The 24,070-nt window shown below is 39.6% G+C and overlaps 1 protein-coding gene across 2 annotated transcripts in view; it reads right to left on the minus strand.

The window, feature by feature from the left end:
- The window catches only part of FAM126A (family with sequence similarity 126 member A), a 108,119-nt gene extending 93,536 nt beyond the window's left edge, over positions 1-14,583 (minus strand). The window contains exon 1 of one of the 2 annotated variants that reach the window (XM_045495065.1): positions 14,188-14,458. The gene's annotated coding sequence lies outside the window, so the exon portion shown is untranslated. Of the gene's footprint in view, positions 1-14,187 lie in introns of both variants that reach the window. The other variant, XM_045495067.1, reaches the window with a different exon arrangement.
- Positions 14,584-24,070: the final 9,487 nt, after the last annotated feature.

A 24,070-nucleotide genomic window follows, 5' to 3' on the forward strand; every position in this document is an offset into this window, starting at 1 on the left:
TGTTTTAATCCATGTGTGATAGACTATTACCATTATATTTATGGCCTTCAACAGTCTGTATACTTTTGTGCAGTCCTCTCCCACACTGGTACTGGGCTTGGCAATGTGACCTGTTTTGGTGAATGGACTTTAGGAAGCATGATGCCAGCAGAGGCTCAATAAGTGCTTGCACCTGAGGAATGTCCTCTTGAAAAACTTTCTCTTAGAAAGTAGCCACCATGCTATAAAATCTGAGGGATAGGCATGTGGATGAGAAGCCACATGGAGAAAGATCTTGGAAGATGAGAGGCCATCCTGGGGATTTCAACCTCATGTAAGCCCCCAGAAGAATGCAGCTGCACAAGTGATTTCAACTAGATTGATTTTAGCTACACAAAGGCAGAACTGCCCATAACATCATGAGAATAATAAATCTTTGTTATTTTTAAGCTACTAAGTTTTAGGGTAATTTGTCACACAGCAACAGATAACTAAAATACCTCAGAACACATATAGAGAAATCGGTCTTTTGGAGAAAAAAACCTTCTGAATATTACAATTTTAACTAAATCTATTAAGTTAGGGGTATTTCCCATTTTTTAAATTTTTTTCCAGCCCTTTAAAATGGCGGTTTCCAGTTTTCACTAACTGAACAATGCTATGATAAACTTTCCTGAATCTCTCCAAGTATTTCTACAGGATAGACTCAGGATGCTGGATCAAAGGTTACTTGTGGTTAAAACTGCCTTCCAAAAAGATTATATCATGCTATACTTCCATTAAGAATAGATGGAAGTGTCATTTCTCTATACCCTAACCAATTATAGACATTATTAATCTTCTTAATTATTGCCATTTTTATGGGCCAAAAAAGCCACACTGCAAACATCTATTTGCATTTCTGTTAAAATCTTTTCAAATGTTTATTATTTCTTCTTCTGTGAATTGTCTACTCATATACTCTGCCTATTTTTTTCCTTCAAATTTTGTAGAGCTTATCAGACTATCCTTTCTAAATGTTGCAAATGTTTCCCCAGTTTTGTCATTTGCTTTTTAGCTTTGTTTTTGGTATTTTCATTGTATAGAAAGTCTTACATTTTTATGTACTCAAGTCTGATAATCATTTCTTTTATTAATACTGAATTTTGCTTCATAAAATTTTTCTCCAGAGTTTTCCTCTAGAGTAACCAGAGTTTTATTTTCTATGTGATAAATCATTAGTATTTCTGGATTTTTTTAAATACATACACACAGTGTGAATGTAACTTATTCTCCCCAAATGAATAACCAGTTATACCAGCTCCATTTATTGAACCATTTCCCAGAGGTAAGAATTGATACATTTAATATATATTAAATTATCATATACTTGGGTCTGTTCCTGGACTCTTTTTTATCTCAATGATCTTTTTGATTATTCCTGCATCTGTACTACACTATTTTAATTACTATAAATTAAATGACATTTTTTTTTAGAAATTTAATTAAGTGTATATTATAGTAAAATCCAAAGTAACAATGACTTAAACAAGATAAAGTTTATTTCCTTCTTATCAAAAATGAATGGGAAGAGGGTGGCAGTCCAGGGCTAGTATGGTGGCAGCTGCCTGTTTTGCTCCACTATCCTAGCAAAATTGCCATCCTCAAGGCTACTTCACATTCCAAGATGGCTACCATAGCCATCCTGCCCACATTCCAGGAAAGAAGTTAAGCAGGCAAAAGAACGTCCTCCTTTCTTTTAAGGGAGACTTCCTTCCCTGCGCCCCTTTTAACTTACACATATAGCTCACTGGCCAGAATTTAGGATTGATGGACACACAGCATTATGGGATACTAAGCAAGATCATCTTTAGCAGGGTGACACAGAGTTCACTAGTTAATTTAGTTTACCCTATTCTCAGAACTCTGATATCTGCTTCCAAATGATGAAAGGGCAAGTGTTCTACTTTTGTATATATTCAAATTTTTCCCTTTCAGCAAAGTATCTCAAAACACTATAAAAGAGTTGACTAACACATCACGATTTAATATATAGTCCAATTAAAAAACAAGAAATAAGTGGCAAAAAATGCATATATGTTTAGCTTATGGCTAAATCATATGATGACAAAGTGCTGACAATAACTGAGACAACTCAGTATGACTGGTTGATGATCAGGGGTTATGACAACTATCAAAGCAACAGGCATGAGCCAAAAGATACATTACTCTGCCCCTATTGATCATAACACAAGCAAAGTAATGTTGCTAAGATTATGTACAAGCAATTAGTTCAAATTAATATTAAATTAAAAAGTATTTTATTCAGTCTTCCTCTTGCAGTTTCTACTCTGAAAAAGCAACCAGGTCTATTGGCAGAGGCTGTTGAACACTTAAGAACACAAAATACCCATAAACACTTTTTCCTTGCCAAACCAAATAAATCCAATTGAACTAAAGAATCAGCCAGCTGCTTGCCATTGACTGTACTGTGGGGGGAGGTGAAAATAGACAAATAGTTATTACTTTCTACATTGAGCCATCCAAATTTCTCTCTACCTTGTTTGTCTTGCCTGAGGGAAGAGTCAAAGTTTTAAGGTTCTGGCATTCAGCATTGCAAATTGATCCTTGGGGATAGGCAAATTAGGGGTATTTGGGATTTCACTAAATCCAAGCAGACAAGTCACCCATATTAGTTTGTTAGGGTTGCTGTAACAAAGTACCATAGACTGTGGCCTAAATAACAGAAATCTATTTTCTCACATTTCTGGAGACTAAAAGTCCAAAATCAAGGAGTCAGCAGGGTTGGCTTCTACTGAGAGGAAAGGATCTGTTCCAGGCCTTTCTTTTTGGCTTGTATCTTCTCCCTATGTCTTCATATCATCTTCTGTCAGTAGAAGTCATGTCCCAACTTCCTCTTATAAGGACATCAGTCATATTGGATTAGGGCCCACCTTAATTATCTCATTTTAACTTAATTAACTCTGCAAAGACCCTATCTCAAATTATGGTTATATTCTGAGGTCCTGAGTATTAGGATTTCAACATATAAAAAGGGGGACAGAAGACACGATTCAGCCCATTAACACTTTCAAAGCTGCAATAAAGTAGGGTTGTAGAAAGTAATCTCTCTTTTCTTGTACTAGAGGTTTTTAAATACTACCCATTTATTAATAAACTATTGAATGTCTATATGTCCTAGATGCTAAGTTTACAAAGCTGAATACGACATAGTCCCTGACCTGAGGGATTCTCAGTCCACTGTAGGAGACAAGTAAACGTGGAAGCGAGTGTCCTTTAATCCCTTTTGAAACAAAGCAAGGCAAATCAAGGTATAGGCAAATAAAATAAAATAATAATAACAAATGCTATGAGGAAAATGGGGAGGAATATAAAAGAAAGCCCAATGTAACTATTGTCTTGGAATCATTTTGTTACCATTTGGTCCTTTTTCCTCTCTCTTTCCCCAAAATTACAGCGTACAGAAATAATACTTTCCGAGGCAGAGCTCTACTTTAATTTCTTTAAAGCTTTTTGCATTCTAAGTGGCAGTTTTATCTGCTCTAGTGTTGAGGACAAAGGAAGAGAGAAATGTTAAGGGAGCCAAATTTCAGTTGACTTGTGGGTTGGGTTGATGTTTTAGAGTGAGTCACTGCCCTTTCGTATATTGGAATGAAACTCTCAACCGTTAATAAAGTCTGAGGGGGGCCTGGGTGGCTCAGTCAGTTAAGCATCCCACTGTGGATTTCAGCTTAGGTCATGATCTCACAGTTCAGGAGTTCGAGACCCACCTGGGGCTCTGAGCTGACAGTATGGAGCCTGCTTGGGATTCTCTCTCTCCCTCTCTCTATGCCCCTCTGTGCTCTCTCTCTCTCAAAATAAATAAATAATCATTTAAAATAAATAAAGTTCACCAATAGAGGCTCCAATGTTCAATTAAAAAATGATGGGGGCAAAGGGAAGGTGCAATGAGAAAATGCAAGTAAACATAGTTAATGATGGCAATGTGTGCTAGCAGAGCCATAATAATAAAAGTGACAGATCTTGACTGTACTACAAAATTCTACTCGGTTCTTCTCAATCAGAAACTTGGTGGATCTTATTAAAATAGTTGTTTATCTTGGTTTAAAACTTATAGAAAGCAAAGCAGCAATAAATAGTTCAGTATGATCATGCTGATGCATATTAACTGGGGTAAGAGTCAATTTGTTTTAGCAGAGACTGAATTAAAAATTTTTTTAAATAAAGTTTTCAAGGGGCACCTGGGTGGCTCTGTTGGTTAAGCTTCAGACTTTGGCTCAGGACATGATCTCGCAGTTTGCAAATTCAAGCTCCACATTGGGTTCCCTGCTCTCAGCACAGAGCCCACTATGGATCCTCTTGTGCCCCTCTCTCTCTGACACTCCCCTGCTTGTGTGCATGCTCTCTCTCTCTCTGTCTCTCACTCTCTCTCAAAAATAAACATTACATTTTTTCTTTAAATAAAGTTTTCAATAATATTAACTTTTATATGAGTATAACAAAATATAACTTAGATGTTGCTTTGCAGCTGAATATGAAACTAAAAGTAGTACAACAAAAATTTCTATCTTGATTCCTCCCCAAGTACTTCAAAGTCCTGTAAGAATGTTTAAAATCCCTAAAGTAGTTTAAGGATTTCTTTTTCAATTATGCATTGTTTCTGAAAAAAGGGTTTATAACAGAAAACAGAACATCTGTTTGGACCCTTTTGCCAATAACCAATTCCTGACTGATGGAATCTGAGTGCCATAAATCACATAATATTACTGTAAACTCTGGAGCTTTATAACCTGTTGACATGAAAAGTATCTGCCCTGATTACATCAGCAACAAGCTCAACACCATTTCCACCAAGAGGCTGGCCTTCCTGAGTATAACATACACCTGTATAACATATTTGAAGTTCTCATAGTGAAAAGAATTAAGTTTTACTCTTACTTTTCTTGACATCACCTTTCTTAGCCTGTCTTTCCTTTCCCCTCAACCTATCATTATCATGGATTTAAAAAAAAAAAAAAAAGCATATCAGCTCCCCCAAAAAAGGGCTTGTTAAAAATTAAATGTTGGATCGCCTGGGTGGCTCAGTCAATTAAGCGTCTGACTTCATCTCAGGTCATGATCTTGTGGTTTGTGAGTTCGAGCCCTGTGTTGGGCTCTGTGCTGACAGCTCAGAGCCTGGAGCCTGCTTCGAATTCTGTGGTTCCCTCTCTCTCTCCGCCCCTCCCCTGCTCACACTCTGTCTCTCTCTCTCTCAAAAATAAATAAACATTAAAAAAAATTTTTTAATTAAATGTTATATATATATATATATATATATATGGTAGAGAAGTGTGTTGAAAGGAATCCTTTTATAAAATTTTTTTTTTTAATTTTTTTTTTTCAACGTTTGTTTATTTTTGGGACAGAGAGAGACAGAGCATGAACGGGGGAGGGGCAGAGAGAGAGGGAGACACAGAATCAGAAACGGGCTCCAGGCTCTGAGCCGTCAGCCCAGAGCCCGACGCGGGGCTCGAACTCACGGACCGCGAGATCGTGACCTGGCTGAAGTCGGACGCTCAACCGACTGCGCCACCCAGGCGCCCCTTATAAAATATTTTAAGGGGCGCGTGGGTGGCTCAGTCGGTTGAGCGTCCGACTTCAGCTCAGGTCATGATCTCACTCTCCGTGAGTTCGAGCCCCGAGTCGGGCTCTGTTCTGACGGCTCAGAGCCTGGAGCCCGCTTCTGATTCTGTGTCTCCCCCTCTCTCTGTCCCTCCCCTGCTCATGCTCTGTCTCTCTCTGCCTCAAAAATAAATAAAACATTAAAAAAATTGTTTAATATTTTAAATACAAAATATAGCTAATACAAATTATAGCAAACATAGCTAAAATTTCTCTTCCACTCCTTTCTATTAGGAGACTATCATACCTTATAGTCCTTTTACACCCTTCCCCTCTAGTGTTTTGACACAGTTCAACAAATAGAAAAAGCAACATGGCGCAATAAAAAGAGTCCAAAAACTCATGCCCAATTTCCAGCAAATTACTTAAACTCTCTAAGTCTCAATTTCCTCCAACATGAGAAGTAGTGATTACATCTATATCACAGGAATGTTTTAGGGATTAAAAATAATACACTAGCACACCATAGATGTTCAATAACAATAGCTCTAATTGTCACTAACAAAATATTTATCAATTGGACAATTGAGAATGCATCTCAGAAGCTTACAGTTTCTGAAAAGGGGGGAGAGGGGTGATGGAAGGGAGGCTTCATTAGATTCTTATGCTCTCTAGCTACTTCCATACTTACTTATTCTTCACCGATTAACTTTCTGATTTAGTAGCCTCATCTGCTACTGCCTCCAATTATTTCACCACCAATTTATTCCTTAACCCCCTTTACAGTATGTATTTGGTTCTCATCGTATACTTTCCATCACCTTAGAAATGACAATCTACTGATTTTTTTCTCAATATTCTTTCCCTTTAACTTTGCCACACGCATATTCCTTTCTGAAACTCTAAGAAGACTTCACTGACCTCAATTTTCTGGTTCTATCACCCATATAACCATTCTGATTTTCTGTACTTCTTGAATAGTCCATTCCATATGCACATTTCTACTTCCTTTCTTAGTTTGACACTTCTCCCCTCCCCTCCTGATTCCTAAAACACTGCCACCTTCCTCTCTATTCCCTTATCAGGACCCACTTGAAGGTTCATAATTCCCAAAATAGTCTCCCCTGCTTTTCCACTACAAAAGTGCGCACTGCCTGGGGGGCTATGTTGCCACTCCATCCACCACAGTAATATCTATGGATTAACAAGTCAGCAGGAACCTTGAACTTTAGGTTGAAAAGGGAATGTATATACCTGGCAAGTATAAAGAGGTCAGACTGGCAACTTTCTATGCCCCCATGGGCAGAAGCAGGGGAGTACAGTATGTGTATGTTGCTTAGAACTAATACCCTAATTAAATTAGTTAAATGCTCTTTACATTCAAAAGGGAAAAAACAAACAAATAAAACCAGGCAAGCTCCAAAAGATTAAAATAGAGTTCGTAATTGCTTGCCCAATTTAGGCAGTTTTAAGGCTTACATTATTCTTTTAAATTTCCAAGCCGAAACATCATTCTATAAAAGAATAAATGCAAATCTTCCAAAAGCTGATGCCTCAAATAACTTTCATAGTACAGTTTAAGAACTCATATACAATGTTTTCATTAAGTCAAGTACAAATAACTGAATGAATCCTTAAGCATTTACATGAGAAAGCAACTAATGTTCATCAGCTAATCAAAGACTCTTTGTTCAGGAAAACACACACAAACAAATATCACTTAACATTCACTACTAAAAGGCTACTCTGATGCAAGCCTCAACAATGACAAATGTTTAAACTACAGTGGAAAAGTACTATTTTCCAAAATTCCTTGATCTTTTATCTGTGTTGCACTTAACATTCTTTACAAGGTACAAACAGGATTCAGGAATGCAAATTGATCTTGAAACTGCATTAAATTAAAATGTAAATTATATAAAGTACATTATACATTTATTGTATTTCAATTCTGGGATCTTCTATCATAACCACACTTGGATGTATTTATTAAAATAGCAGGAGATATGATATTACATAGAGTGACCCGTAATAATTATGATAGGGTTACCAAAAACTGAGACTAATTGGGCAGAAAGGAAAACAGGAAAGGAAGACACTCAAATAAAGTGATTAAATTAACTTCTCAATAATAGAGAATAAGGGAAGAGTCTGATTAAGAAAAAATTAGGGTACTGATTAAAACACATGATCTATGGCATCAGATAGGAATTCAACTTAAACTCTCTACCACTAACTAGTTGTCGATCTTGAACAAGTATTTTAAACCTCGTTGAGTCTCAGTTAATCTGTAGAGTAAGGACAATGCTACTTATGTCTCAAAATTGTGCATGTACATAAACTGTACTTAATCCAAAAGGCCTAGACATTTTTATAGCTAAACTATTTCTGACCTTAAGGAAGAGATGAATTGCCAGAGGATATAAAAGAAAAATGGAAGGTTTCTCTTTCTTTTTTTATTTTGCGAAGCTAGTAATATATAAGGTAATATAAGAAGAATACTAAAGATCAATCTTACATAGCAATCAAATCTAGCACTACTTTAAAGAGGTATGCTATTACCAAGTTGCCTTTACCAGCAATTGTTTGGTGAAATCTACTAGGAAGTCCTCTAATATAATTCATCAGCCAGTAGGTAAAAGAAGAAAAACTATATGATCATCTCAGTGTACATTACAAGGGTATGTGATCAAATTTAATATCTTTTCCAATTAAATCTCAATTCCAAAAAGGAATTAAGGAAGATTATTTCCTTAACATGCTAAAAACAAAAGTTGCCAGAAAGAATACACAACTGTGAAACCCTAAAGGCATTCTCACTCAAATGAGAAGTGAGCCAAAGATGCTCACTATTCACTAATATAATTTAACATCACTCCAGACATTCAATGTCAAAAATAAAATAAGGATTAGATATTGGCAAGAAGGCAAATTTACCATCATTTACAAATGCTTTAACTGCTGTATCACAAAATCCAATAAAAACTATAAGAAATTAAGAATTTTAGGGGCACCTGGGTGTTCATTCAGTTGGTTAAGCATCCACTCTTGATTTCTGCTCAGGTCATGATATCAAGGTCATGAGATCAAGACCTGCATTGGGCTCCACACTGACAGCATGGAGCCTACTTGTGATTCTCTCTCTACCTCTCTCACTGACAACACAGAGCCTGCTTGGGATTCTCTCTCTCTCTCTCTCTCTCTGCCCCTCTCCTGTTTACATGCACAAGCACACACGCTTTCTCTTTTTCTCAAAACAAATAAACTTAAAAAAATGAAATTAAGAATTTTATAAATGGGGGTGCCTGGGTGGGTCAGTTGGTTCAGCATCTGACTCTTGATCTCAGCTGAGGTCTTGCTCTCAGGGTCATGAGTTCAAGCCCTATTTGGGGGTTTAAAAAAAAAAAAGAATTTCATAAAATGACCAGTTAGAAAACAGTATACCTAAATTACCAACTTTTCTATATTCCACTGAGAATATGCAATCCTCATTAAAATACAATGAGGGGCGCCTGGGTGGCTCAGTCGGTTAAGCGTCTGACTTCAGCTCAAGTCATGATCTCGCAGTCTGTGAGTTCAAGCCTCACGTCGGGCTCTGTGCTGACAGCTCAGAGCCTGGAGCCTGCTTCAAATTCTGAGTCACCCTCTTTCTCTCACCCTCCCCTGTTCATGCTCTCTTTCTCTCTGTCTCAAAAATAAACAAATGTTAAAAAAAAAAAAAAATACAATGAAAAAAAATTCCATTCGTAATAGCAACATGTTTTAAAATACCAAAAATTTACTTTAAAAATAGGCAGAACCACATCAGGAAAACTATAAAACACTGAGTCATTAAAAAATGACCTGGGGGCACCTGGCTGGTTCAGTTAGTAGAACATGTGACTCTTGGTCCTGGAGTCACGAGTTCAAGCCTTACGTTGGGGTAGAGTTTACTAATAAAAATAATACTAATTTTTTTTTTTAAATGACTTGAAGAAATGATGAAAATATTGTAAAGGTATCACAACTATCTCAAAAAAATTAATTTGAAATTCCATTGGGGCTCTTTTGAGATCTTAATAAATTGAATTAAAGGCAATCTGAAGGGGTGCCTGGGTGGCTCAGTTGGTTAAGCATCTGACTTGGGTTCAGGTCATGATCTTGCAGTCTGTGAGTTCAAGCCCCACGTCGGGATCTGTGCTGACAGCTCAGAGCCTAGAGCCTGCTTCAGATTCTGTGTCTCCCTCTCTCACTGCCCCTCCCTCAATCATGCTCTGTCTCTATCTCAAAAATAAATAAAACCTTAAAAAATTTTTTTAAGGTAATCTGAAAAGATTTAGAAGGTTTAGAAAGAAAGAAAGAAAGAAAGAAAGAAAGAAAGAAAGAAAGAAAGAAAGAAAGGAAATAAAAGAAAGGAAAAAGAAAAGAAAAAAAGAGGAGGGGGTGGGGATATAAATATTACCTTTCTCAGGATAGTAAGTATGGGCCTTTGACAACTCCCTAATCACAACTCTTCCTGGTCTCATTTGGGAGACATAGAAATGATTTCATCCTCCAAAGTATTTAAAAGGCATATATCCAAAGGGCAAGCAAACAGAATTTCTTCTGAGCAAAAAGATGTTTTAAACAGAAGATTTTCAAATGTTAAATATTCTCTTTCCTCAGTGCAGATATGCAGCTTAACTCCAACAGGGCCAAAAAGACTCTGGCAGTACTTGGCTCTCAGTAACAAGCAATAGTCAAACTGTTAGTTCCATCTGCTCCCCTCCAAAAAATGACAAAGCATTACATGGTGGTGCCAGGGGTCCCAGGCTCCATATAGGGAGATTTCCTGAGCGGCATCCATTTTCGCAATATTAATATGCTAACTTTGTTTGAATACTTTAGAAAATCAGTCTTGATACTACACGATGACAACTTGGATGCTGATAACAAAGAAATGTGCTGTCTTTAACATCAGATTCTTTGTTGCTTCCAAATTGTCTTCCTTTCTTATTTGTCAAAGCTCTGAATTTCACCCACTTCCATCTCCTTGGGGACTCAATTCCAGTAAATATCTCATCTTTCCTACTTCTTACTTCTCACCTTATTTATGCATGTAAAGAAATAAACATAACATTCCTTCAACCTATATCCCTCTTCAGTGGTTTTCAACCTTGCCTGAACATTGGAATTACCCAGGGAACTTTAAAATACCTGTCCAACTAATCTATAGTAACAGAAAGTAGATCAGTGGTTTCCTGAGGATGAGAGGGAGAAATTACAAAGGGACACACGAAAACTTTTTGTAGGTGATGGATATGTTCATTATTCGGACTGCGGTGATGATTTTACAAGTGTAAATCTATGGAAAACATTAAATTGCACACTTTAAATATGTGTGGTTTATTAAATGCCAATTAATTTCAACAAAGCTGCTGAAATAAATACTAATGCCTGGGGTACTACCTCAACCTCAAGTTGGTATGGGCTTTCCCCTGGAAACCAAGATTCTTAAAAGCTCCCCAGATGGTTGGAAATGTGCAGCTAAGGATGGGAACCACTGCTCTTTAGCTATCATCCTCTCCCTTCTTCAGTTTTCTTGAAATGCCTCACTCAAGCATGTCTACTTCATCATCACCCATTCTTTCTCAATCTTCCAAAGACTGGTTTCTGAACCCTACTCAGTTAAAACTGTACCTGTTCAAGCCACCTATGGAATCCTGATCCTTAGGTCCCTGGAATCCTCTCCTTCCTTGACACCTCTTTACAACATTCAAACTTGTTGACCCATTCCCCTCTATTTGAAATTCTCTCCATCCTTAGCATCTCTCCTGATGTTCCTCCTACCTTTCTAACTAGCACTCTTCTATCTCTTTCACACTATTCTTCTACCCATTTCTGCTTTTTAACAGACTGTCCTCTAGCCGCTGCTTTTACCACACTAAACCTTTCCCTGAATCATTTCAATATCACCAAATCAATACGGCTTCAATTCAACCGCCGATCTGCCCTGCAATCCTGATTTTTTTTTATAAGTTCCACATCCATGGATCCAAACATCTAATGACATCTTCACCTGAATCCTCCACAGCTTCCTCAGATTCAGAAAACCCAAAATAGAAATTATCATCTTCCCTCCACCTTCCCTCACTTCCAATCACTAGAACCAAGTCAAATCCTCAGGGTCCTGATTCTTCCTTCTTTCTTCCCAAAGGTAACAGTACCTGTCAGATTCTACTACACTCTACTAGAATGAGGATCTAAAACAAAAATTCATTAAATGGCTTCTTACTCATCACCGCCAATCCAAACCCCATAGCCAAGGATACAATGCCCTGATCTGGAGTTCTACCACCCTCACTATTTTCATCTTCCACCATTTCCTTATCTAACCCCAGCATTCAGGTCATGTTAATGTCAATGTTATTGACTTCGGACTTGTCATTGACAATGACTTCTCTAAATTGCCATAGTTTCTCATGCCTCCTTGCCTTCTCACTTATCATATTCTTCTCTTGGAAAGTTAGTGACCTCCTGCACTTGGCTAAATCATATCAGATCTCCAAACTGTACTGTGTGCTCCTGATTCTACCTACATCCAAGCTGAGTTAGCCATCTCCTACTCTGCTACATTCCTACACTAGGCATATCTCTATTCACATTTATCACATTGTATTATAATTGTTACTTATCTGTCTTGTACATCAGACAGTATTTTCCTTGATGACAAGAGTTATGCCATTCATTTCTGCCATAGAACCTATTCAGCCTGGGGCAGTGCAAAACAAATTTATGTTTGGCATAATTTCAGTTATTTACAAAATGTAAATATGATACCCCCAAAAGGGTACTGATATTAACATTTTTCAAAGTTTTTACATTTTCATTATAAAATAAATATCATGCCACAGGATCCTGAATAAAACAGTTGACTTTAAGACATGTTTAAACTCTGTCAAAACGACACCACTCTGAGAAATGCAATCAAGAGCAGATTTCATAAAATAGAAACACAACAAAGAAAGAAAGCATAGCAGGAATAACATACTGACCCAACCAACACCTTATCTGGGTGTCTATATCCAGGTGCTATTAATGTCGATAACTAAAAGGTTTTATAATCCCTCTATGGTAATAACTGTAGTAAATCAAAAGGGGATAAAATAAGCCAAATCCAGAATATTTTTAATCTAAATATGTGATGGTTTTCTCCTGAGCCACTTTATTTAAATGAATTATTTGAATAACTGACTTTAAAGCTACTATTGGCCCAGCAGATCCTTTTTTTTTTTTTTTTTTTTTTTTTTTCTTTCTTGCCTTTCCCTGTACTTCAAAAAAATGGTGTTTGGAACCAACATTCATCTCGTAAACCTTAAAAATGTATTAACCCAAAGAAAAGATGCTTAGAAACTGGAGGGGAGGGGTAGTCTGTCGATTTTAGGAAAATGTTCTTATGGAAAACAACCCTCCCGGGTCTATCACACTGACTCAAGGTTACACCGATCCTCATGACTTTATGCAAATAAGATTTTAAATGCCGAAAATTTCAAACTGTCAAGTGTTACATGAACCAAAGGGGTGGCATATCGGCTCCAAAAACTACTGTGTCACCCAAAGGACACACAATTTGCAAAAGGACAGCTTGGTCCTACTGCCTGTCGTGTGGTCTCTGAAATCAGTAGCTGCCTGTGGAACAAACTCCCCCTGCCTGAAGAGCGGAGCCGCTGCGGGGTGTGTGACAGCGTATTTATCAGAGACCCGATCCAGTGCAGCACGAAACCACTAGGGCAAAATTAAAATCTTTCAGGAATGCCTGAACTTGGAGGGCACAAGAGCACAACTGTGCACGCTCAAGGGCGGATACGCAGTTTTGCTGAAGCGTGCAAACTTGGGGTCTTCCAATGCAACCATTTTCAGACAAAACCCCGACGATTCTCGAGCACGTTAAAAGCAGCCTCGGGAGCGGAATAACTCCTAGAAAGAAGGGAGCAAGTGCTGAAGAGGGGATCTCCAGTGTAATAACCAAGGAAGGAATCGTGGCTGCTTTCTGAATCTCACTGCCCTGCGGGGGACACCGAAGACCAGGGCGAACGCTGCTTTTAAAGATGGGGGGGGGGGGGGGGGAGAGTTGACGGTGACCATTTTAGCCACTAGACTGGACGTACAGCTGTAGCCTCCCGGGAGTGGGAGAGGCCAGGCCCGAGCATCAGCTGCGGCTGGGTGGGGGTGGGGGGCTCCCCGCAGAGGGGCGGCGGGTCCCGCCCAGGCGGCTGCCCCCTGGGCACGCCCGGAGTCTGGGCTGCTCCTTGCTGGGAAAGAGAAAGACCCGAGTCCACGCGCACAAAGCTGCCGCCGCCCAGGCAGCACACGGGCTGCGCCCAACTTCTGGGCGAGCAGCCGCCGGCCGCAGCCCACTCACCCGACCCCGCTGCTCCGGCCCCTTGAACGCCCCTAGAGCCCAGCGCCTTCTCGCGCCCACCCGCGGCGCCTCGCGAGGGAGCCGTTACCCCCAACGAAGGCGCCGCCCCGGGGACAAAGTCCCGGTCCCCTCCCCGCCGCCACCTCGCCCCGGCTCCTCCCTGACAAAAAAGTTATCGGTCGCCGGCTGCCCTGGGGGCCCGGCGTGGGTCGCTGGGTCGTACTCACCAGAGCGGCTTCCCGAGCTCCACCTCCAGAACCTCGGCTTGTTTGACTCCCAGCGACAACGACGGCGGCTGCTCTGCTTTCTCCGGAGTAGAAGCACCACCTGCCCCCCCTTCTTCCTAACAGAACGGGTCCCAGCGAGCCATCTTCCCCCTCTGCTCACTGACTGACAACCCAGCCCGGAGAGCCGCCACTGCCGCCAGCCACTCTGACAGGCACGGCTACCGACCCGTCCCCAGGCAGCCAACCACCACCGCCCCACTCCGGCTCGGCCTATCGCCGTGCCCTGGGGCGGAACCAGGACAACTTCTTCACCAATAAGAATCTTCCTCTGCTAGGCCTGGGGCGGAGCCACAAGGTGGGAGGGAGGGAGACTGTTAGGTAGGCGTGGTCTAATCAATGGGCGTGATCGGGGCGCCAAGGGGAAGATGATTGACTGTACGATTTGCGGCACGGCTAGATTACAGTGATCGGCGAAGGTCTCTCAGATCGGAGCCAAAAGGATTTATAGCCCTCTCAGAAGAAAATAAGCCTTTCAGAGTGATGTTAACCATGATCGCAGAAGATAAACTAACTGATACTTTAATTTCTTGGTCAGAAGCATTTACTTCCCAGTAATTCGAGTCACAAGAATTTATTAAAATCTCATCAAATACCAGGAGGGAAAAATATGTACGTTTTTGCAAAATGGTCATAAAAATTCTTCCCATCTTAATTGCTTTTGGCCTTGGCCTGGAAAAAGTCAAACACAAATCCCCAACTTCTTTCCATGGGCTGTTTTTATTTTCTCCGTATTCCCTCCCTACTCTTTCCCAAACACATACTATTTTGTGTGGCCACTGGAACCTGAGCACATCTGAACCAGCTCCTACATACAGTCCCTCTGTTTCGGACTTTGTCAATTCCTCCTATCACATCCCTCTCAAGTCCAGTCAGAACTAATTAGAAGAGAAATGGACTTCAGTCTGGAAGACAAGAAGTCATTCTAAGTTTACACCAGAAAGGGGAAGGACTTCTAAAGCACTAAATGATCCTTTCAAACATGCCAAGCACATAAATAAGAAAATACATGATTTCAAACAGGCATCAAGCAAACAATTTTAGATAACCATTAGAGCAGATCTCTAGAACAGTCAGCATCCCCCTTCCAAGAACATAGCTGACTTTATAAGCAAATAACAAAATACAGTAATAAGGGCAATAGAGCTAGGTTCAATGAGCAAGGGAAACAGAGGAAGAAATCATCGTGTTTAGGAATGTCAGGGAACTTCACAAGGAAGGTAATGTTTGAGCTGGATCTTAAAAGGTAAATAGGAATTTGCCAGAGAAGAAAGTCAAAGAGGATTTCAGTAAAAGGGAAACAGCATTGTCAAAGGCATGGAGTTGTAAAAGGGCACCCACTGAGAAAGTCGGTGGGACTGAAAGTGAGTAGCAGCCAAAAATTTAGAGCAAAAGATTGAGATGAGATTATAAATGGCCTCATGAGCTACATTAAGGTATTTAGAAGAGCACTGTTCAACAGAACTTTCTGCAATGATGGAAATGCTCTGTATTTTTGTTGTCCAGTGCAATAGCCACTAGCCACTTATATGGCATAGCTGAAGAACTCTTTTTTTTTTTTTTAATAAAGGCAGACTGCCACCTGCAGCACCTCATTTGGATGTGTCTGGAGTCTTGGAAGCTTTATTAGTCTACCTTCTCCTACAAATGGACCTGGAGAGCTTGTTTATAGGACCTATCAGGGGAGCTCAGCTACCTGAAGAATGGCCCTCTATCAGGACAAGTTGTCTTCTTGGAGCTATGTTCAGCTTTAGGAGAGAACACGTAGAATGGTGAGGGAGAAAATGGATACCCACCTGGCCAGACAGATCAGCCAAATCAACCTTGGCAATCAATGGGGTGACAGATACCACAGCCAGATCGTTCTCACATCAGGAACTCACTTTTTTATTGAGTCTTAATTACTCCCATTGTGGACATCTCAGGTTTAAACTTTATTCTGCAGGCAATAAGGGACCAACAGAAGTTTTTAATCATGTAGACAACTCAATCAGTTTTCTTTTAAAGAATGAGAATCTAAAGACAGTATAGAGAGTGTTCTCTTTGAGGGGAATCTTGACAGATCAGACAAGGGTACTGACAAAATAATTTAGGTCAGCTGGGCCAGAGCCTGGCAGGGGAAGTGTTTGCCCAAAGGAATAGGGACAAGAAGCCCCAGAAAGTATGTTATACTCTGACATCTTAGCACAAGAGGTCAAAACCTGAGAAATTGAGTTTTGTCATCAAATCCTGGCAGGATAGGGAGTAAAAGAGTGAGGGAACAGAAGGGGGGGGATGTAGAAAGCCAAAGGGTCACTTAGCTCATAAAATAGGAAGAAAGCAAGAATGAGCAGAGTACAAGATACAATTAGTCTTACTGGACACTAGCCATGTGATCCACTGATGCATTGGCCTGACTTAAAAAAGCCAAAGACTCTGGCATCAGGAAGGCACAGTAGGACCAGAGCAAAACTCCAGGAGAAATGAAGACCTGAACCATACCTGCAGAAGTGAGGATGGAAGGGAGGGGAGAATATTTATTGACTTCCTACACTGTGCAAGGCACTCAGCTTGTCAAAGATACAAAGTAATGCTAGAAGCTTACAGTGTAGGTAGCTGGATAACAAACAGGTGAAAAGTGAGATTAAGGTATTTAACACAATAGAAGAGATGACACAAAGCAGTACATGACTGCTTCATTGTTTAGATGATTTTCTAAGCAAGAATTGCTGTGTGAGTTCAGAAGAGGGAGCAAGCCCTTTAAACAAGGGCAGTCAGGGAAGGCTTCATGGAGGAGGTAAAAACTGAGCCAGCGTCTTGAAAAACGGGCAGGAATTTGAATCAGAAAAAACTGCGTGAGAAGAAAACTCTTGGAATCCCTGAAAAAGAAATAGAAGAGGGGGAAACACAAGCACTGTACAGAGGGTATGGGAGGCTAGTTGAGCTGGCCACTGCCTGATAAGTTAAACTGGGGATAGAAAATTTGTCTTGAAGGCAAATGCAAATGTTCACACTCTGTCTTTTTGCCTAGTGGCTTCCTATCTGCTCCTTAGAATTACTTAGGATGCCTCTCAAAAGCATCAATGCCCAAACTGCACCCACACCAAATAAATAAAAAAATTGGGGAGTGTGGCCTAGAAATAGGTTTTCTTTTAAAAGCTTTCCAAGTGATTCTAACATACAGCCAGAGTTGAGAATAGGGGAACGACATTATATTTTACTAATGCTAAATCAAGACTGTACATGGGATAGACTGAGTAGAGAGAAAGACTGAAGGCTACCTATGCATATTTATATATTTGTTTCCTCTCTGCAAGAAGACAGGAAGCAGTTCTTTGCCTGACTTCACTTCCCGTTTTACAGTGGTAAGATGATATAGAAGGCAATTTAAGTCATCCTTCTAAATCAGAATAAAACCAAAAACAAATTTATGTTTGCAATTCACTCTCCATCATAATTTGTGCATATAAAAATAATTTCCAACAATAACAGTCTGCAGTTAACCATTACACATAACCATTTATATTTTAGCAGCCAAGGGCCAGGAAAATGCCTGAGAACATTCTGTTTCAAAAGGGAAATGTTGTTAACCTACTTTACGAAAGTCAGCATATTCCAGACCTTCCCTACCCATCTTTGCTATTCTCTGATATCTGTAGGCACAATTCTATATTAACTATTAAAATGCATTTACTTTCTTTAATAAGTAAATAAGCTTATTAAAATGCCAGTTGAACATTATAGAGCATGAACATTTTCTCCATAATATTAAAATTTAGGAACTTTAAGAAATATTTAGCTCAAATATATTTCTATTAGAGTCCGCTGAAAAATAGCGAGGTAACATGACTATTTTTTTCCAGCTTTATTGATATATAATTGACATATAAGATTGTATATGTTCAAGATGTACTACATGATGATTTAATATACATATATATTGTGAAATGATTACCACAATAAGATTAGTTAACACATCCTTCACCTCACAGGGTTACCTTTTTTTTTTTCTTTTCTTGTGGTGAAAACACCTGAAATCTATTCTCTCAGCAACTTTCAAGAATATAGCTCAGTATTGTTAACTGTACTCACCATGCTGTATATTATATCCCCAAAACTTATTCATCTTACAACTGGGAATTTGTACCTTTTTACCAACATCTCCCCATTTCCCTCCAACCTCTAGCCCTTGGCAACCACGCAAATCTACTTATTGTTTCTATGTAACATGACTATTTTATTTTTTTAATTTTTTTTAGTGTTTATTTTTGACAGAGAGAGAGAGAGAGAGAGATCGAGCATGAGTGGGGGAGGGGCAGAGAGAGAGAGAGAGAGAGAGAGACACACACGCAGAATCAGAAGCAGGCTCCAGACTCCAAACTGTCAGCACAGAGCCAGTCACGGGGCTTGAACCCACAGACTGTGAGATCATGACCTGAGCAGAAGTCAGACGCTCAACCGACTGAGCCACCCAGGTGCCCCTAACATGACTATATTAAATGAAAGAGTTAGGAGAATTTTGTCTTCGGAAAAAAAAAAAAAAAAAAAAAAGCATGAAAAATGTTACTTTAGTGGTATATTAAAATTTTTGTCTTTAAACCCAAAACAAAAAGAATGGGCCTAAGAGGTCATTGTGTGCTGCTGTGCCAGATTCAGATTACCCTTTAAGAGTTTTACTCCAGCCAGTGTCCCCAGGTGAGGCAGCAGGCTGAGGCATGATCTATATCAGACAACCCCCTTCATAGAAACATATAACCTGAGGCAGCCAGGCCTAAAATGTGACCTGATGTGAACACTCTAGCCAAACAAGGATGGCAATGACTAACTACACCCATTCTCTTTCAAGAATTTGAACTGGAATGTGAAGACAAAATCAATCATGTATTGGGAAAGACAGCCCAAGAAGCCCTGAGAAGGGCAAGTTATGAGTAAACTGAAGCCATTAGGCAGAAAAGAGACATATAAAGTAGAGAATGAAGTAATTGGTAACAAAGGAACCGTAGAAGTAGAGACAGAGCAGAATGAGTCACTGCATAAAGATAGAGATCAATGAAATCCTGCTGTCGAGGGAAAAATGAGATAACCCATTCCTACAGCTGCACTGAATCACACCAATTCTCACCTGTGTTCAACATCTGTGAGGTCCCAGCTGTTCCCAGAGTCCTATAAGATTCCCATCTGCATCATTTAAGGTATTCTAAGAAAATTGTTGTACCTTTCACTCCTGTATAGACCAGTAGACTCCCAGAATTGTGGACCAAGCAAAAGAAGCTGGATCAATTGTATTTTGCAAAGAGAACTTTATCCTTCAAGGTTGATTATGAATTTTTCTAGAAATAACATCTAAGAGGGGAAGAAAAAACATTCTTCACATCTTAAAAAAAGATTCATAGAGGTGCCTGGGTGGCTCAGTCAGTTGAGTGTCTGACTCTTGATTTCAGCTCAGGTCATGATCCCAGGGCCATGGGATCGAGCCCCGCATCATGCTCTGCAGTGAGCATGGAGCCAGCTTGGGATACTCTCTCTCTCTCTCTCTCTCTCTCTCTCTCTCTTTCTCTCTCTCTCTCTTCCTCTCTCTCTCTCTTCCTCTCATTCTCTCTCCCTCTGCCCCTCTCCCCTACTCGTGCTCTCTCTCCTTCTGTCTCTCTAAAATAAAAAAAATTTTTTTAAAGATTCATAAATTAAAATTTCAATATCTTTATAACAGATGTTTTAAGGGGGAAAAGTCTTTCTCTTATCTCTTACTAGTGGAGCCAATCTGGCTCATATTTATGAGAAAGCCATAGAGGTAGTAAGGATGGAAAACCTAATGAGTAGTTACTACACTCAAGTGATTGGAAATGTAAAATGTCCACATGTATCTCCTAAGACATTTTATTCACCAATGTCTTCTAGAAGAATTATTGTTGGGAGATTCTTGTTATATAGCTTTTATCAATTATATTGTCGTAAAAATATTTTATGACATGGGAAAAAGATGAAAAACATGGTACAAACTGCACATATTACATGACCACAGCATGAATCACATGTTCATGCCAGGAGGATATATCAACAACACGTAAGCTTGAAGAAGTCATGGGTGGATTTCATTTTCTTCTTCATATATGTTTTTGATTTACCAAATATTCTACAATAAAGCAGATAGAGCTCTATAACCAAAAAAAGAAGTGCACATTATTTGTTAAGATGAATAGGCAACACACTGTACACAGCTTATTGTTAATTCTGCCCAAGTGAACCTCAGTGAAACATTCTTCCTGTTACTTGTATCCAATGCATTATTCAAAATTCTTTAAAGTGCTGTCATAAATTCCACAGAGAAGATCTTATTACCGTTGACAAGCAAAAGACCTCACTAGTATTTAGTATAAGAGCACAAACCTGTATGTAGATTTTTCTCTTCCAAAGGGAGACCCAGAGAACAGAAAACACAGAAAAAAAATCTATAGATGACTGTGATAAACAGTGACACTCTCCCTTTGCTCCCACCCCCACTCCAGGGGAAGAGGAACTGTGTTTTGTCATTTCTGCCTCTCCTACAATAGTGAAATTGCTGGGCCCAAGGAGGAACTTCAGAAACACAGGTAAAAGGAGAACATGAAGAATTGGCAATTTTTCTCCACAGTCTAGGTTTGGTTTATGAATCATTTTCAGGTTCCATAGGCCAAATGGAAACATGATTTCTTCCCTTTCTGACCGCTCACTGCATTCATTGGATGCAAAGTACTTCAGTAGTATTCAGTGTAACATTTCACTGCGTATCACCTTGAATCCTCCCAAAATTGTTTCCCATGTGTTAACCTCTCACCCAGAGAACAGAAACGGCTCTTGGGCCACATACTTTCTTGGTTTTCTTGCCAAGTGGTACCCCTGAAGCAATTCAACAAGCTCAAGTACTGGTTGAAGGGTAAATAAGCCTGGGACCTTGAAGCCCAGCTGCAAGGAGAGGAACAAAAAGGAATGGCAGGAAGAAGCACATCCCCCCAGAATTCTGCCAGCCCATTCACTCTGGTCTGTAACTCCTGGGTTCAGAGAGTCCAATGTATGAGTAATACTTCCATTTTTCAATTTTGTTCTCATCTACTTAGTCATCATCACCACGCCCTGATATTTATGCCAAAAAGAAAAAAATGCCAGTGAGCGAATTCAACATCATCACTGCTGTTCAGTAAAGACAAGCCCAGCACCTGTTTCCTCCACCACCATGTTGAAGTGACCCAGCCCACCATCAAGCTGGTCCTTCTCGATACCTGTTGTGCCAGCAGAACCCAGGAAAGGAACACCGTGTCTGGACTTCTCTGCTTACCTGAGGCAAGTCCTAAACACAGGCTTGGGGTGTGTGTCCAGGCCCATTTACCCTGGGTCATTTAGAGGGTGTCACCTCCCAAAAAACCTCTACTTCTATGGGCTGAACCATATGATTACTTCTATGGGCTGAACCATGGTACTAATCCCTAAAGTCACTCTTAAGGATTTTTTTCAAATTTGAATTTCCCCAGGAAGAAAAGTCGTTATCGTCATCAGAAAATTAGCAGAGACTGGGGCGCCTGGGTGGCGCAGTCGGTTAAGCGTCCGACTTCAGCCAGGTCACGATCTCGCTGTCTGTGAGTTCGAGCCCCGCATCGGGCTCTGGGCTGATGGCTCAGAGCCTGGAGCCTGTTTCCGATTCTGTGTCTCCCTCTCTCTCTGCCCCTCCCCCGTTCATGCTCTGTCTCTCTCTGTCCCAAAAATAAATAAACGTTGAAAAAAAAAATTAAAAAAAAAAAAAAAAAAGAAAATTAGCAGAGACTACTTGATCATGTCCCTAAGAAAATGCAGGGTTTTAGGAAAGATAATGGGGAGGGCAGAGGGCAGGATGTAGATATCTGAGCCTGGGACAGTATCTAGGAGTCTCTCATTCTGCAGACCATGGGCTCCTGACACTATCAGGAGCTGAAAACAGAGGGTCTACTGAAGGAAATAAGATATGCTAAAAAGGCCAAGAAGCAGCAGGCTGTATTAACTTGGATCAGTCCTCCAGCTCTGCAATTATATTTTATTTTATTTTATTTTATTTTATTTTATTTTATTTTATTTACTCATTTATTTATATTTAAGAGAGAGAGAAAGAGCATGAGCAGCAGAAAGGAACAGAGGGACAGAGAGAGAATCTTAAGTATGTTCAGCACGGGGCTTGATCCCACAACCCTGGGATTATGACCAGAGCCAAAATCAAGAGTGGACGCTCAACTGCCTGAGCCACCCAGGAACCTCTATTTTTTTTTTTTTTTAACTGAAGCATAGCAGTACATGTAGAAAAATAGATAAAGCAAAAATATGATTATATCAGCAGATTGTTACAGGTGAACACTGCAACCATTGCACAAGACAAAGAATATTGGCAACAATCCAGGAGCTCCATTGGGCCTGTTTCCAATTACCACTCCCTTCCTCTTTTCCAAAGGCAACCTCAGTTTTGACTCCTATTGCTTTAATGTACCTATGCCTACTACATTTTATATACGTGGAGTAATACAGAACATAGATTTTGAGCCTGACTTTTTTCTCTGCATATTATGTTTGTTGAGTCCATCCATATTTCTTATTGTAATTGTATTCTTTTCATTACAGTATGATATTCTAAAATATGAACATGCTACAAGGTATCTGACAGTTCTACAACTGATGACATTTGGGTTGTTTTCAGAGGAGGGCAATTAATTACGAATAATGCTTCTGGGAGCAGTCTTGTACATGACTCTCAGAATACATGTATGTGCACTTTTGTGGTATACATTCAAGAGTGGAATTATTGAGTGTAAGGCCAGCACACACTGTTCTTTGCATGCTGCCAAACAAGTTTCAAGTAATGGTATCATTTGCACACCTGTCAGTGAAATATAAGAGTTCTGGTTGCTCCACATCCTTGTCAATATCTGCATTACGAGTCATTTAAATTCTAGCCATCCTGGTGGGCATGTAAAGGCATCTCACTGTGGTTTTAATTTGCATTTCCCCGTGACTAATGCAGACCTTTCCATGCTCTGCAATTTTAAAGCATTTCTGCATATCTGTTTCATTGCAGATCACTGCTCAGCCACATTTTGATTCATAATCAACAACCTTTTTTAAATTGAAATATATTTGACATATAACGTCATGTAAATTATGACGTACACCATGTTGATTTGATGTATTTACATATTGTAATATGATGACCATTGTAGCTATAATAGCACCTCCATCATGTCACATACTTATCATTTCTTGTTTGTGATTAGAATAATTACAATCTAGACTCTTAGCAAGTTTGATGATTATAATACAACATTGTTGTCTGTATTCACTATACTGTGCATCAGACCTCCAGGACCTACTTGTCTACCAGTTGCAAGATCAATAATCAGTTATTAACTCCCTACTGTAAACCAAAAACTGCATGTGTTAGTTACCTACATGTACATGGCCTGAAGGTAGCAGTGAGAAATTCTGGACTAGGTAATTTCTGGTCAGTCCTGCTGTTCAGCTCCAGTATATTATCACTAACATTATTGAGATAACACTTTCTGGGAGAAGGATGTGCCAAGAGAGGCTAGGGCAGAGGGGTGGGAAAGAGGTTAAGTACAAAGAGTGAAAAACAGCTGAGCTTTCAAATTTTATAGCTTAAAATAGGTGATGGCAGTTTCTCCAACTAATTTAACCATCAGCCATAAAATATGATGATGATTAATGCTGGTACAGATAATATTAGTTCTTATAAGCAAGGAAATAGTGAACTTTGACAGGTGTTTGGTCACTGTGAAATAAAAATCTCTCAGAAAGTCCTGAGACACAACAGGTTCTCTGAAAAATGTATGTGAACCTC

The sequence above is a fragment of the Leopardus geoffroyi genome, chromosome A2 (genome assembly GCF_018350155.1).
Source record: "Leopardus geoffroyi isolate Oge1 chromosome A2, O.geoffroyi_Oge1_pat1.0, whole genome shotgun sequence".
Classification (NCBI taxonomy): Eukaryota; Metazoa; Chordata; class Mammalia; order Carnivora; family Felidae; genus Leopardus; species Leopardus geoffroyi.